General features: G+C 36.1%; 1 pseudogene; it reads left to right on the top strand.

Moving 5' to 3' along the window:
- The first annotated feature begins 1,105 nt into the window (after window positions 1-1,105).
- LOC136853133 (clotting factor G beta subunit-like) lies at window positions 1,106-13,058 on the top strand (annotated as a pseudogene).
- Window positions 13,059-16,918: the final 3,860 nt, after the last annotated feature.

Genomic DNA, 16,918 nt, shown 5'->3' with positions numbered 1-16,918 from the left:
TAAAATACGTCCCCATAACGAAGGTGTCAATTACTCTTGAATAACAGATTATATTTCCATTTATCATGAGGAAGATGAGATAAGCTACTACAGTAAACCATACTAAACCTCTCTCATAATCAAATTATTCCCACAGTGGATCTCTTGAACCAAGTAACCATATCACATTCACTGATTCATAATTAAATTATAACTATAATCACATATTTTCTGTACCAGGGACTGTTTTGAATCTTACAGACCTCTTAATTGTTGTACAGGACATTGACTACAAAGCGTTTATAAACACTTACTCCGAAGGATTATTTTACGACTGATTTAGTACCCAAGTTCCCTTGCGACCAATTTTCTACAGAAGACTTGAATGAGGCAGAAGGAAAATGTTTAAAAATAAACTTAGATGGTGGGAGTCTTTGTTTTATAAATGTTATTACTATTATTATTATTATTTACTAAAAAGTAATGGTATGGATTATTTTTATTACATATTATCTATCATTATGTTTGATACATAATGAACGTATTTATATATACATAGCACAAATTTCAGCAAACTAACATTTACACACACAAATATATTTGATATATATATATATATATATAAATATTATATATATATATATATATATATATATATATATATATATATATATATATATATATACTATATATATATATATATATATATATATATATATATATATATATATATATATATATATATACTTATATATATATATATATATATATATATATATATATATATATATATATATATATATATATATATATATATATATAATGTATATGTATATATATATATACATATATATATGTGTATATATATATATATAATATAATATATAATATATATATATATATATTATATATATAAAGAAAAAAAATGAGGACATTAACAGAAAATGTTATGAAAAAAGTGTAGGCAGTCCATTTTTCATAAATGATTCCAAGCTAATGGTTTTCACCAGCCGCAGGTGTTTGAAACTATTCAAGAAACAAGTCACACCACATCCACAGAGACTTGCATGTGTGCGCCCAGGACCTTTATAAACCGGGGCAGAAGCACTACCACCTCAGAGGCGGTGGCTCCTCTATCCTCACCTATTACTTCGCCTGTCATTCCACTTTTGACTCAGTCGTGAACTTCTGAAGAGTGAATCCTCACTTTAAAGTCGACTGAGGCAGGATGGAATCTTTCCTGTTGACTTTAGGTCTAGTCCTCTTGGTAAGTTTGGGAAAATTTTGTTTTTCTCAAAATGTTTAGCTACCACAAGTCCACCCTATTCTAGGAATAGATTTCCATGGATGAGGGATAGGCCTACATATTTTCCATGAATCTGTCATTTCATTTATATGTGAAATAGGTTTGCATTGGTTCCTGAGATAAAAGTAGGCTTAGCAATTGAATATCTGATTGATATGCATTCTAGGCTTATAGCTTATGTAAGTGTGATACCATCATCATTAAATCATCAATGTTAACACTACTTACAACGAAAGACGACTGATTAATAAAAACTAAAGAAATCAAATAAATGAATATGTACTTACATACACATAAGCTAGAAGACAGGTCTAAAGAATTCTAAGCCCAAAGGGTCACGCTGGTTATAAAAAAGCAAGAAAGCCTCTCTTAAAGTAAATGAACTAAAATGAACTAGACATATCAACTCTTTTGAGATATTTTTCTGCCTATCTGATGGCCAGTAACCTAAGAAATTTAATTACTGTATATTTTTGAGATGGTTTTCTTTATCTTGTTCCATTTGCATGAGCCATTTTCACCTTTGAAATGGGAAAATGGGATATTATTCCCTATGGTCAAAGGAGCATGGGTCTAGCAACCAAATCCATTGTATAAATGTTCACGATGAAGCAGTCATATATACTTCACATCACATTATTTAGCATCAATACAACACCTTGTGAACTATACAAACAAGTAATTTTCTTGTAATAGAAAAAAAAATTCCAAGATGGAAATTGATATAATTGCACACTGAACACCTCCCTCTGCAACTGCCAGACAATATAGTTCTTCACGCTGAAACTGTCATATATATACTTATAGCTTCATGAGCTATAGGAACGCCTTCTGTTAAGCCATTTTCATGTACCTAATTTAACATAACAGAAACCTTTCTAAGGGGGATGTTAACATAATTTCACATTTCATCCTCAGAGTTTCTATTTGGCGAACGCTGTCCCCACTTCGAACGAAGAGTAAGTCGGTCTTTTCATATTTTTCCGTTTGCTATTTGTTCTTTTAAACACTCGTGAGATGTTGTGAAAGTTTTTTGAAAGGACTGAAAACCTTTGAGTCAACTTTCACCTTTTTTTTTATCGACAGGGATTCAACTTTAAACTATTTACTTTAAAACATCACAATTTAAATGTGACTCTTGACAATGAAGAAACAGGGAACCAACAACAGTCGCAATAATAATAATAATAATAATAATAATAATAATAATAATAATAATAATAATAATAATAATAATAGAAACACTAAGGAATAGAAACTTCTTTAATAAGCCACATATTTCCCTTTAAGCTTTCCAATGTCAGCAAACATTCCACCGCTTGCAATATAGCCAATGCAAAGCTTTTTTTTTTTTTTGTCTCTTCCTTGGCACTGCAACGCTCCCTCTTATGTTCCTTGGTAATTTTTAAGTATAAAATCATATACAGTATACAGTAAACCCCCATATTCGCGGGGATGCGTACCGTAACCCCTGCGAATAGCTAAAATCCATGAATACTTAAAACTCCTCTAAAAACACTTAGAACTGCCTATTTTGATAGTTTCAACACAAAAAACCTAAAATCGCTTACACCTGAGTATTTTAATAGTTTAATCACAAAAAGTGCATTCAGTCATGAAAATGATACAAAAATACAGTAATTAGTGGATATATCTCAGTGAAAAATACCGCAAATGGGCGAATTTTCCACGAATAATGGGTATATACATTCCACAGAGAAATCGGCGAATAGTGAGACCGCAAAGCACAGGGTGTTTACTGTATAATTTTTTTTGGATTCATGTGTCAGTGATATATATGTTACAGTCAACACGCGTAATGACTGAAATTTCAGTCATCACGCGTAATGCACTTAGGGGACATTTGATCCCCAGGAAAGCTAGTACCAAACACGGCGAAACAGTGAGTCACCTACACTGTTTCGCCGGGTTTATACTAGTCCCTGGGGGTCAAATGTATTTCATAAATGTTTAGTACTAGCTCCTGGGGGGATCAAATGTCCCTAAGTGCATTATGCATGATGACTGAAATTTCAGTCATTACACGTAATGACTGATTACGCGTGTTGACTGTAACGTATATAAGACTACAGTATATTTTTATTCAAGCATATATCAGGGATAAGGACATTCTAAACAGTCATATGTTGATGCACGTAGGCTGATGTCTAATTGTCTCATAGTCACATCAACATATTTATCTTTTTCTTGTACCCTCTTTTTCTGTTCAGGAAGTTGTTAACATGGGGGCCAAAAAATGAAGTGAGCGGTCAACCCAAATGGAATTTGGTTCCCAAAAGCTCCAAAACTGATAGACAAGGTAATGTCCAGTCTAACTGTCTTTTGGGAAATCAAAAGTCTTCCCTTTAAAAGTGGTATAGTTTGCCTAGTGCAGTTGTTGAATCTCCTGATCTCCAAATATTTGGGCGAGGAGCAAATTCAGTCCTGCTCTCTGCCGCTGGTGTCTCATGAATGAATGAAAGAGGCGATTCAGATTTTCTCAAAATCAAAACAACTTTGTTTTCGAGGCTCTCAAATTGTTTTAAGATTTTATGGGGATTTTAATAATTTGATAACCAATGTGCTAGGCCAATGTCTTGCTTGCTTCATATTTAACTGTCATCACTTTCGCTGGGAACTCATCAAACCAGAAGCAATAGGCTTATTATGTCCTTTATAACTCCTCTGCTATTCTTTCTCATATCTGCCTCCTAACAGCAAAACCATGAGAGGATTTTATTATCTTTCTAGAGAGAGTTCTCCAAAGGCAGAATTTTATCAAGACACTCAAGTGACTAATTTTTGCTATTTTTCTCTCCCAACATAAGTATTCCCCCTTCCGTGTGGCACTTACACCATGCCTTTGGGCCAGATATTCAATATCTTCTTGGGGCCCTCACCTTGCACATGGATCTTTCAGGTAAGTGGCAGTGAGAAAACTCTGATGTTTCTGTGCATTTTTTGTCACCTATGAAGACATTTCTTGCCCTCTGTTGTTTCTGGGGCTATTTCCTGCGTTAAAAACATGATTTAGGCGGTTCCATCATAATTTTGTCCCTTTTTTGACCTACTTCGACCTTTTCAGGGACCTACTCCTGGCTTACCTCTCTCCTTAACCTGCAATAGAGTTGCCAAGAGGTTCTGTCTGTATCCTTCCGCCAAATTCACAAAAAGAGGACTCTACGAAAAGTAAGATACAAGTTGTAAACAAGTTATATACCTTCCATACCAGTCCATTGGTTTGTATAACTTTCGTGACAATTATAGGTTAACATAAAGCTTAGGATTAAGTAAAAAACGTTGCAGTTCAACCTATGAGTCCTAGTAGAATAATCTTAGTACAGTAGGCCTATCTGCCTACAATTTTAAATCACACAGGGTTTTGAAATTTTCTTTGATGTCACTGAAAAATGATTGCAAAGATAAGAGATAGTTTGAACTTTATGATGGGAATTTTAAGCTGCTTACATGAGACACATTACAGGAAAAAAGTTAGCGAGGAAAAAAGAAAGAAAATACAAGGATTAGTGATAAACACGGTAAGAATGTGTTTTTCCTTTTTTTTTTTTTTGCTTTTCCCTAAAAGGGAACATTTGAAACAATCTTTGTATAATAGATGTTCGAAAGTGAAGTGGAGGATGAAACTGAATATAATGCTAAATAAATATGTATATAGTTCAGCAATTGTGCTACTGTTGAGTTCTTTGCAGAATCAGTTTGAAGACAAAAAATTTTTGAACATTAGACTGATCTAGTGTTACGATGACATGGAGAAACTCATGATAATTATATAATATATATATATATATATATATATATATATATATGTATATTTTATGAATGTATGTAGGCCTATTTGGCTACGGATAAGTAATCTAATGGCTCAAGACACTTTTCCCACACCTTTTATCAAAGCTCTGGAAATTCTACCAATCAAAGGTTACAAAAACTGTCATAATCTCTAATTATTTGATCCTCTTCCACAGATACTGCAAATCAACAGATTCTTTTACCCAAAAGAGCAAAAACAACGTGTTGGAAGTCTCCCTCAAATCGACAAGAGGGCGCCCGCGCCCATACTCCTGCACAGTAACGGCCTTAGGTAAAGATGACACTTACCTTTAAATAAACTTTAATGTGTCTAATTGTATTTTTTCATCATTTAAGTCACTTAAATTATTTTTAAGGTAATGGTTAGGAGTATTTTCATTTATTTTGATTTATGAGCATGAATCATGGAACAGTACAGTGACTTCAGATAATAAATTCTTAGCATTTGAAAATACAACTCTCAGAAGAATATTATGAATTAATTGGTGGGATAAGATATCAAATAACAGACTTAGAGAAGTAACTGGGGGTGCAACTGGTCGATGAGTATGTTAGGTCCTTAGGCTGGAAGTGGCTAGGCCTTATGTATAGAAGACAGGGAATAGTATGAGATATACGGGGGTGGGTTGCCCTTGGTAGAAGAGGTAGAGGTAGGCCACAGGAGACATGGTTGAGGACATTGAGGCAGGAAGCAGGAGATGAGTGTTGGGGATCTGGAGGTTAGCCCAGGACAGAAAATTTTTCACTGATTGATTGGTTGATTATATTTTTCCTTTCCATTGAAACAGGACCGCCACCTACAACTACATCAACTTCAACAACCACGCCGACAACAACTTCGACAGCAACAACAACTACACCAACAACCACATCGACAACTACGTCGACTTCAACAACTTCAACCTCTACGTCAACTTCGACAAGTACATCGACTTCAACGACGACAACAACTACACCGCCTTTCCTTTGCCGTGAGTAAACAGTATTTTACAGTTATTTCCCCAGTCTTCTTCTTCTTCTTCTTCTCTCGGAAATTACTGCAGGAATACTGGTCATTTCACGACGAACCTGTTCTCTCGGGGATAAGAGACTCTCTCTCTCTCTCTCTCTCTCTCTCTCTCTCTCTCTCTCTCTCTCTCTCTCTCTCTCTCTCTCTCTCTCTCAGCTTATTTCGTTGAAAATCCTTTGCTTTCCACCACATCTTTTGAGGTATCATTACAAACAGGGCAAGGACAAAATATCATCTCCACAATTTCCCCAACCATTTTTCTCTCACTTTTCTTAGCTGTCTCTTCAAGCAGAGGCTCTTGGTGCATGCACGCACAGACAGACACAAACACACACACACAAGGTCCAAGACAGCCTTTGGTATAGCCCTCTAAATTGGAGCAGAACTACACATCAAGTCCAAAGTCTGTCTTTCCTCGTCAAGTCTCATTTAGTCAAAGGCTTAATATAGGGAGAAGATAAGAGTTTTTCATTTTTTTTAGATTAAACCAAAGTGAATTGCTCTCCGTATGTGCGTGCACTGGAAAGAGTACTTGAAAATCTTTTAAGTTTTTCAAGCACGATTAGACTATAATTGTCAGTTTTATCTACATTCTTAAGCATTCTTAATCTAATCTGGTTACATTTTCCTTATGCCAGCAAATACAAATTTAAGGGTTTTGTTGATGTTTTTAGGTGTAAACATGAATACTGTAGATTTCAATCCTTTTCATCATGCTTCAATTCTGTGATATGGAAGAAGGAAAAATTCCCTTCCTTAGTAAAAGTTCTCAAAAGAGTCTCATAAGTCCCTACGACTTCATGATTTTCTGCCCTCTTAGCCTGACTATTAAATGTGATCGTCACTGTCTATAACTTCATCTCCATAACTGCCAATAAAAGGTTTCCTGCAAACGTTGTATATTCTTTAGTGATATTAAATAAACAATCCTCTTATGTAGGATGCGGCCGGCGAAATCCTATAATTAGGATAGTTGGGGGACAGACAACGACAGTGAACGAATATCCTGGCAAGTTGGACTGACAACAACTACAGGAACTAGACCATACTGTGGTGGATCTATCGTCTCAAACCAGTGGATCGTAACAGCAGCTCACTGTGTCACTGGGTAAGAGGAAGTCTACCTTCCTTTTTTTTAATCAATGCTTTCTCACCTGAATCACAGTCATCATCCATTCCACATATATGAACCCCCATTCCAGTATTTGGGATTTCATTTCATTCTGGCCTTGTAACGAACACAACTTGCATTTGGATCTTAAATTGAGTAACATGTTCTGAATAAGATATGCACTTTTTAATCTTTAACCTTTGTTCCCTTCTTAGGTAAGTTCTCTATGGTTTAAGGGCTCATTATTAGTATTCTGAACAAGCCAACCATTGTTTAAAACCTTATCTCTTGAATTTATGCATCTCAAACAGTCAAATAAAAAAAACCGTTCAGTGTTTCAGATCTAACCTCCTGCTCCAATACTGAACATCCCATCAAAAGTCCAACTGACCTTCTAAGAAAAATATTAAAACAATTTCCCCATTAAACAAAAATTTAACCTAGACAATACAATTCCTTATTAAAGAAAAAGTGAACCTCAAGATGAGACTTCATCTTCTTCCGTACACAAAAAGCCTGTTGTCAATCCTAATAATAGTCCTATTAATTTTCAGATCTATTGCATCAAGTGTCAATGTTGTAGTTGGAGAGCAGAACTGGGCCACAACATCTGAAACTACTGTAACACAAAGAATCCTAGCATCTCAAGTATGTAGTTATACCACTGCTTATTGGGACATAAAACTGATAATAAAAAAAAAAAAATTAAATAAATAAGACAATCATTCAACTGCAGCTTCATAAGACAGGCCAATCAATTACAAAGAATTCTCTTACAGTTGGTTTTGGCCAGAATAGTGCTTGTTGGCACAGTGATAGAACATAAAGGACTCAGGACAGGCGGGCGCTATCCCTTGTCCTACAATGACTGCCTCGGCTTTCACTACGTCTCCCCTGCACAGATGTGACAACGACATAAGTCGGCAGCCATTTTCATTATATACCATGTCTGTGCAAGATAAATGTTCACTCCAGTTCAATGCATTTACATCAGGGAACGTAGCTAGGTTTGAGGACTCGCACCGGCTACCAAAAATAGGTTTTTCCTTCATCAAAACCTGATTTTTGATAGTGTAGCTGCTGTCGTTCTCAAAGGAGCTTATAAAAGAAATTGACAGGTGACAAAATCGCTTAGCTCCTGAAAAAATAAATCCCAACAACCCAGATTAATTTTTGCTCCGAGATATAGCACAGGTTATTAACCATTTTCTTTACTCCAGATACTAATAGGGTTTGGCAATAAAGAAACAACACACAAACCAATAGTATATATGTGATTCTTTGTGGTTCAAAGGTGACTTACCTAATTATGTCAGGTCTGGCTTAGGGATTATTGAGCCTTCCCAGCAATATCTCAGCATTACCACCATTCTCAAGGCAACAGTGTTTCAGGAATTTTTTTGTTCAAGGTAAAGTCACAGGTTATCAAACGTTTTCTTTATTCCGGATACCGATTAGGGTCTAGCAATACAGAACCAGAGACACACGAACCTATAAATGTATTATCCACTGTGGTTCTACAGTGACTTACCTAATTGTTAGGTATGGATGCAGGATTATTTTGCCTTCACTGGTACAGGAAAAGTGCCTCTAATAACCACTCCATACACTCGAAGAATTCTTCAAAGGAACCATTTACGAAGAAAGTTAATGATGTACTCACCTTTTGGATGCCATGCAACTTAGGAAAGGAATAATTCTCAGCTCATGTAGAGAGAGTTATTTGTTTGTGCTAAAGTGTACTAAAAATAGGACCATCTGGGTTGTTCACCGTGACATCTAGGTAAACCTTAAGTGCTTAACCAGGCATGATATTTTATATGAAATACTTAGTTCCTTCATCAGAAAAGGGATTTTCCCTTCAAAAGTCCACATTCTTGGCCAGGAATGGTAGTACAGGACACAACAGTAAATGACAACTAGGTGTATGAGTTGTGAAATGCTGCCCTTGTCTAAGAGAGTCTAGTATGCTGATCTGAGCTCCTGATGCCAAAGCAGTCAAGATGACTGCCATTTGCAGCATATGAGTTACAGCTCTATTGGGCCCATGAACTGAGGGGATGACAGGAGTCTAAGAACCTTATTCAGGGACCAGGTAATGGGAAACTTTGTAGGAGCTAACCTTTGCAGTGTAAAAGACTGAAGAACAGAATTAACAATTTCAATATTAGAATCAATTCCAAAGCCATAAGCAAGAGTTCTGCCAATGCTGCCTTGTATGCCATGATTGTTGAAATAGCAAGGTGCTTGACTTCAAAAGATAAAAATTGTAAACCTGTTTTAACAGAATTCAACTGGGCTCCCAGTGTTAAGGTAATCTAACCACTTTTTCCATACAGACTGGTCTGTTGGACAGATTAAGTCCTTAGTTTTTGCACTGGTACCTAGCAATTTTAGGCGAATAATCTTCACGGTTGACTAGATTTAAAATTCCACATGAAGGTCACAGCTCAGAAAGGAGGATGCATAGGCGACTTCCCCTCCTCCTGTCTGGGATAGAACATGGAAAGCATTGGAATCTATTCCCTTGCCTGTTGTTGAGGAATAAGGAACCAATGACTGTTTGACTCATTCAGGGCTACTAGGCCAGCAGTTCTGCTGAAAGCAAAAGATTGTTCAAAGCTTTCAAAATCTGGGACAGTGAGGGGAAAAGGTATATCATCTTCCATCTGTCCCAGTCTTGTAGGAATACATCTCTTGCTTTTGCCTGAATGTCCAGGTTCAGAGACACATACATTGGAAGTTGACAGTTCTTGTATGTGGCAAACTGGTTCACTTCGGATTATGGAAGCATGTTGGCATTTACTGACTGAGAGAAGCTCAGCATGAGCCTAACCTCTTAATATAAGACTGCAGCCATATTGTCTAGGATCAACAAAATGTGGGTGCCTTTTGGAGGTTTCAATTTTTTGAGATGGAAAGACAGCCAATAGCCCAGGGTAGGTGACCATCTTCCCCCTAACTGACAGTCCTCTCAATGGCTTTCCCAGCCTGTCAAGGAGGCATCCGTATGTATTATCCCTCGTACGAACGGTGGTGTCAGGTCGACCTGTTTGCAAGAGATCCCCTCCAGATCCATGGACAGAGTATCTTCCCATTTTCAGATGAAGGTGATCTCAAAGCCTTTTCCTGGCATGTGAGAGCCAGACTGTTTAAATCCTGCAGCCACACTCTCAGGATTACATCTATCATCAACCCAGACGGTAAAAGACCAGACTTCGTTCCAATTGTTGTCTGGAAAAGCTGGGCTGTGTAAGGAATCTTCTCAGATCCTTCCTTATTCTGATTTGAGTGCTGTTGGAAAGAGATAGCTGGCTGCAAAGAGTAGCCAAAGAAAGTCCCAGCCTAAGAAAAGTCTGCTAGATGTGAGATTGGACTTGTTCCTTTGAGGACTCACAGCGGCTACAAAGATAGGTTTTTCCTACGTCAAAACTTGTTTTTGTTTGTTTTTATGAAACAAATGTAAATGGAAATACACTAGGCCAAATAACTTCCATATAACCTTTCTGGTGTGAAAGCATAGCTGCATTTAATGACATGTATCTCTGAAATGTCCAAATAATGTGCCCTGTGACAGTATAGTAGTTCTGGCCTATCTATATCCTACAGATTGTCGTCCATCCAAGTTACAGCAGTAGCACTATGGACAATGACATCGCACTGATCAAACTTGCGACTCAATTACTTTCCAACCTGACAACAAGATCGCTCCTGTGTGTCTCCCAGATGCAGGCAATTTATACGAAAATGTGAATGCTGTAGTTACTGGATGGGGAACAACTACCTCAGGTATGATTCTTCAAATTTCCTCTCAACTATCTCCTCTTATAAATACTGTACTGTACTTCAAACTCCTCTGCTGGTCTTTGCAATTTCTTTCCACCACCCCAATAACTAATGTACATCCTGTTTACCTAATTCCTTTTATGATGCTATTGTCATTAGAAACCTTCCTTTTCCATAGTATACTATTACTGTCTTTACTGATAAACATTGTACATTTTCATAGTCTTTGTTTGAAACAGCATAAAGAAATTGTGAAAAAATCTTTGTCTTTCATCATCCAAAGTGCATCTTCTCTTCCGCACAATCAACAATGGAATATCGTTATTTTTATTATTATCATATTTAAGGGTAAAATAAGACCCTCTTCTAATGTAAATTATAGAACATTACTAAAAATATCATGTAAGATCCTTAAATCTAATGTAAATTATAGAACGTTACTAAAAATATCATGTAAGATCCTTAAACCTTGACGAGAACTACTGTTCTCATCGCTTAACGATTTACAGTAGCTTCAGGAATTTAACTTGATTTAACAGTATACCCAGAGGAGAGTGCCTTGATAACCTAGGTTAAGACATGATCGACATTAGGTGTCATGACTTTCTGGGTAAGGAATCATTGTTTCTTGAATCATTTCCTTCTGGTATTTCTTTGTTTTGAAATATTTTTCTTTTTTTGATTTTACCCTCAAGTGTGACAGTAATTTATAGCTTCATACCACTGCAGGTGGCATCCAACCTAATGAACTACAAGAGGTGACGGTGCCAACACTGACTAACACTCAATGCCGCCTGTCATATGGAACTGCTTCCATCACAGCAAACATGATTTGTGCTGGACCGCTTGCTGGAGGAAAAGATTCCTGTCAGGTAGGGGTGTTGTCAACGATAAGCCTTACATTTTAAAATTAACGTAGACTCGGTATGTAAACATTTTTAGTTACACGGAAGAAATGCTTAAAGACTTCTACAGATGAAGATTTGCAACACCCCATGAAAAGTTCCGGCCAAAAAACAATTTTCCACACTTTCCTGCGACTTTAACGATGCCAAACATTACTTTCCATTCTCAGGGTGACTCAGGTGGACCACTAGTGGCTCCAGGCAGCGCAACTCAAACATTCAATGTTCTGATTGGAATTGTCTCCTGGGGTAATGGTTGTGCCCTTCCTAATTATCCTGGGGTCTATACCCGAGTGACAAGTAAGTAAATCATGCAAGAATTTTGCTTGATTGGTTTACATCAGACTGCCATCACATCAATCTGAATTATTGTTGAGAGGAAATTAAATGAGTAACAACATTTTCAAAGCAATCTCTTGCCAAAGGACAGAGAGAATTGTGGCAGTTTCCAATGTAAAGGTTGACTATTAAATATAATTGAAATGTTGTTTCTAGACCAAACAGATAAGCAATTAAGAGCGAGAGAAAAATTTGAGACTAAATTCTCGGTTACAAAAAATCACTGGAAATATATTAGCAAATGAACATGCAATTACAATGAAAGAAAGTATTTCAAGGTCTTTTAAAAGAGATGAAAGTTCCAAACCGAAGCGACTTTCAACAGCTAAATTAATGTATGATTTCAATATCACACAGAAAACATCAGCAAGTTAGAAAAACATAAATTCTTCGCTTATGAATAAAAATCTCAATGTTCATTGTCAAATAGTCATGACTTCTTTTGCTTGCAAGTGAAAAGAACGTTTTGAGTCGAGAGTGATCCATATTGTCAAGGAGCAACTTTCAAAACTAATTATCATAAAAGTAAGGCGAAGGACACTGTCACCGTCATAATGATCAATAGGGATGTTTTGGAAATGTATTAAATTGATTTTTAATTTTGTTTTCAGACTATCTCCCTTGGATAAATTCATACATAGCAGGTTCTGTAAGTTGTCCAAGGCCGTGAGAACTGTCAACGCATTGGGTGGACCACTGAAGAACTACATGAAATTCTCTGAGCACGACTGGACATGAAAGATTAAAATCATTGATCATGGAATTATAGATGTGTGCTTCAAACTTTGCTCTGATATAAGAAATAAGAAATCTGGTTTGAGTATTTACTCCTCAAATCATTGTATGGTAAATTAAATACACCACTTCAGCATTCAGATAAATCTTTCATTTATTTTCCTTCCTTCTGTATGAAAATTCACTTGACTTCAGCTTGGTTACATTGTAGATAACATTAACCTTGAATGGCTAATAGTAAGTGAACTTTCAACTTACATCTTAAGTACAAGTTTTGTATATAGGATAGGATAAAGTAATATCCTATGTTCATCTATAAAATAAAAGGTCTGATGATCAATTAATTTAAGAATATCTGGGGAGTTAAACTGCCTCTAAATTATCATGGAATGCTGTAAGCCCTTGGACTGACTTTGTCTAAAAAAATATCTTTTTATTTTTGTATAAATTCTTTGTTATACATTGACAGTATAGAGTTTATATCAGCAACATTTGCTGTGTTTGAAATATCGTTCTAGGCCTGAGACTGATTCATTATGTTTTATCAAGCAAAATAAACCAATTTTCATTATTTTGGCAAGTGACACTAATCTCGCTTCATTCCGGCAATCCTTCCACTGGAAAGAAGATTGGAATTACCTTCATTCCTGCCCTCTCTCTCTTCAATCATTACCCAGTTAAGAGACAAAAAGGAAATTACAGAAATTTCCACAATATTTTCTTTCTTCCTTTTTTTCACCCTCCCCAAATTTCCTTGTGTCTTGAATTTTATTTCTTGGATCACATAAGCTGTACTAGATTCAGAGAGACTCGGAAAACCACAGGTAGAGAAGATGGCAGTTAGTCTCACCTTGGACTACTCACCCTGTTATTCTACTGAAGGGTGATCTTGATCTACCCAACCTTTCATTCCAGACTGTGGACACTGGAGACTGCCTTTAATTGGGGTCTTACCTCCCCATGCAGCTAAAGCTGATGGCATTACTGAAGAACCATTCAATCAGGGTCCACAATATCTTGTACGTGACTCAGAATCTGTAAATCAACTTTTTTATTTTTGTATATGTAATGACACTGCATTGTTACTGTTGCAGTTTCCTCACACATTATGCATACTTGCATCTTCACAGTTACCTAGCTACTTGAAATCATCCTAAATTATTTTCATGCAAGTATGAATTTAGTTGCCTAGGACTTTTGTGGCATCTTCATCATCCAAGTATATTAATATACCAACAATACAAGAATAGTCAATGCCAGGGTTGGTTGCCTAATCAGAAGAGGCTTTTCATAGAAGCTGCAGAAGTCACTGCCAACCAAGGCACGCAGACTATATTGAGGTTTATCTGTCAAAGAGGAGAGTCTTTGGCATTTGATGTAACAGGAAGGACACTGATCCACTCCTTGCCACTTTCTGGCTTGTCATGGACTTCCTACTTTTCTCTTTGCTGTTCAAGGAAGCTGTCTGTGTCAGCAATTAAAGGTTATAGAGCAGCACAGACTTAGGTGCTTCAAGTGAATTATGTCACATGTAATAAATGTTTTGAAAGAGGTTCTTTCAAGGATCCTTATATCTAATCACCAAGACTTGTAACTAGAAAAGGAACATGGATGCAAATGCCATAATCAATATTCTTTCCTGAATAAGATCAACAGTTATATTAATTTCTATCTAAAAGCCTTGACACATAAACCATACAGTGCATGTATTCTATTGGAGAGAGGTGGTCGAATTCATAATCTGAAGAATTAAATGTTCCAAGAATGCAGGTTAGCAACGACTTTGCGAAAGAGAGCAATTAAGAGATAAGGGGAGGAGAAGCTATTTTCAGAATTAGTTATTAGAAACACACAAAGACACTCACAAAGACAGACAGACAGACCCGCAGAGAGAGAGAGAGAGAGAGAGAATTATCATCGCTATTTCATGATTAAATTATTAAGGACATTCTCTTTACTGCTGCTCAGACATTTTTCTATATTTGTGGCTTAATATTTGCGTGTTTGTAAATATATTATATATATATATATATATATATATATATATATATATATATATATATATATATATATATATATATATATATATATAAATATATATATATATATATATATATATATATATATATATATATATATATATATATATATATGTGTGTGTGTGTGTGTGTGTGCGTGTGTGTGTGCGTGAATGTTTGTGTGTCCGCGTTCGCATTTCATTTTATCCTCAACCGAGGGGAAAACTCTAAAGAGAGAGAGAGAGAGAGAGAGTAATGTTACGCTGTACAAATAGTCTCAATACTTGAAGGGTGACTGAGCACTTCCTTTTAGTGAGAGAAAAAAAATCCCTGTCCTGTGTAAAAGATCCTAATTTTACGTGATTTTTCTATTTGGTAACCAAAAGGGATTTTTCAAAATGTCATTTATAAAAAAGTAACTAACAAAGCAAAAATCTATGAACTGATTAAACCACTGGAGATGATACCGTTAGAAATACCAAATACAAGACAACATCTGTGTCATATTTTTAGTTGTCTGTTACTGTAATAATAACAATAATAATAATAATAATAATAATAATAATAATAATAATAATAATAATAATAATGATATACTTCGGGTATAGGCCCTCTTTCAAACATGTTTTGTTGAATATGATGGCAGCCTTGGTTGTATTAATCTTGTAAATTATTCGTTCAACTTTTCTAATTATTCTTTTTCTTCTTCAGTAACAGAATTAAGTAAAATGCCAAAGTTCATTGCAGGGTTTTATTTATATAAATATCAAAGGCCGAAGGTAATGGAAATTCCGAGGGCGGGGTCCAAAAACGAGTGCAGGGGTCGTCAGTGCTTCTGGGATCATAGGTATCGCGACATGTTCCGGAAGGCCTTCTTCCTTCTTCAGGGGAGCTGAAATGCGAAGCACTGACGACCCCTACACTCGTTTCTGGACCCCGCCTCAATTTCCATTACCTTCGACTTTTGATGAGCTGGATATATAATGTCTTTGACAACCATTGTATAGTTTTATTGACAAAAATTACAGTTTCATATCAAAAGAGTAAAATATTTGAAATAATTTATAATCATCTGTGACAGAACCACTTGAAGGCCTCGCTCTTTGCATACATTATATCTTATAATCTTAAGTTACTAGGTAATGCTTGGAAAATGTAAACCACCTCCCAATGAGTTAGTAAGGCTAAGCAGTCCTTGTTGATATTCCTTTCCTTGATATCTGCCATCCTATCCACTTATCACCAAATGCTTCTATTCGCGGGACGTTTAAGAGATTCTATTAAATCTAAACAGGCGGACTGGAGAACAAGAAGGAGCTTTCCTGTTTTTAAACCCACAGATTGCGAGCGATAGCCGAGGCTCTGCTGACCATTAAAATGTCATTTGGACAGGTTTTTATCAGCAGGGAAAAGATGAGCTATTCATCAGTTCTCGACCAGTAATGTTTTCTCTGAATCCCCAAGATTTTCACATCAGGCCTCTTGTCCCCGTCAACACGTACCAAACTTAGGGCAAGGCCCTTTGCTGGCACAAACCAAACAACCATCCTGGACTTTTTAGATAAATGAAAATAAAATCTTTGGCTGACTTCGCTTTTCCATAACCTGAGTAGTCAGTAATTGAGTTCCGCTTTTGGCAGAAACCTGCCGTTATTATTGCAGTGAATCGCTTTTTGAAACTGAGAGTGAGAGGAACTGCGAATATAGGAAATGCGAAGAAGAAAAAAACAATGGATTTTTTCTTACTAGGGACTGAATTACGTTAATGGATTTCCTATAACAGGACTTTATTCTATAAAACGATAGAAACGGCAGGACGTTCTCCGTTTCTCTAATAGAAAACTAGTGAGGCAAAAAAAAAAATGCTCAGAAATATATTGTAGAGACCGAATACCAGAG

This window comes from Macrobrachium rosenbergii, chromosome 26, assembly GCF_040412425.1.
Source record: "Macrobrachium rosenbergii isolate ZJJX-2024 chromosome 26, ASM4041242v1, whole genome shotgun sequence".
NCBI classification, from domain to species: domain Eukaryota; kingdom Metazoa; phylum Arthropoda; class Malacostraca; order Decapoda; family Palaemonidae; genus Macrobrachium; species Macrobrachium rosenbergii.
Note: the sequence above shows the minus strand (reverse complement) of the source record. Positions and strands in the feature narration are given on the sequence as shown.